Raw genomic sequence first — 382 nt, forward strand, 5'->3', positions numbered from 1 at the left:
CGAGATGGTAACCCTAGATTTGTGAAACTCTCGCACGCAGTTTTGGTTGAGGTTTAGAAACAAACCTACTTTTGTTAGGTTTAGGAAAAAGTCATGGTTTGGGTTAAAATGATGAGTCAAAGTTGACTTTGTTTGTCTCGCAAGAGTTTAGCAAATGTAGGGTTACTATCACTATACACGACCTGACTTAAAGTTATATTGAAGTCAAAGGGTGGGTCTATTTTTATGCAACTGGCCACAGTAGCCAAGATACTACTTTGAGGTAATGTGTCCTCTCAGAAAAGAAACACAGTGAACACAGTCTGTTACAGTAGCATTCAACAAATGCAGAAACACAGTCACGGCAGCAGGCTCACCATGACATTTATCTGGCAGATACCGG

This window comes from Enoplosus armatus, chromosome 10 (genome assembly GCF_043641665.1).
Source record: "Enoplosus armatus isolate fEnoArm2 chromosome 10, fEnoArm2.hap1, whole genome shotgun sequence".
NCBI lineage: Eukaryota > Metazoa > Chordata > Actinopteri > Centrarchiformes > Enoplosidae > Enoplosus > Enoplosus armatus.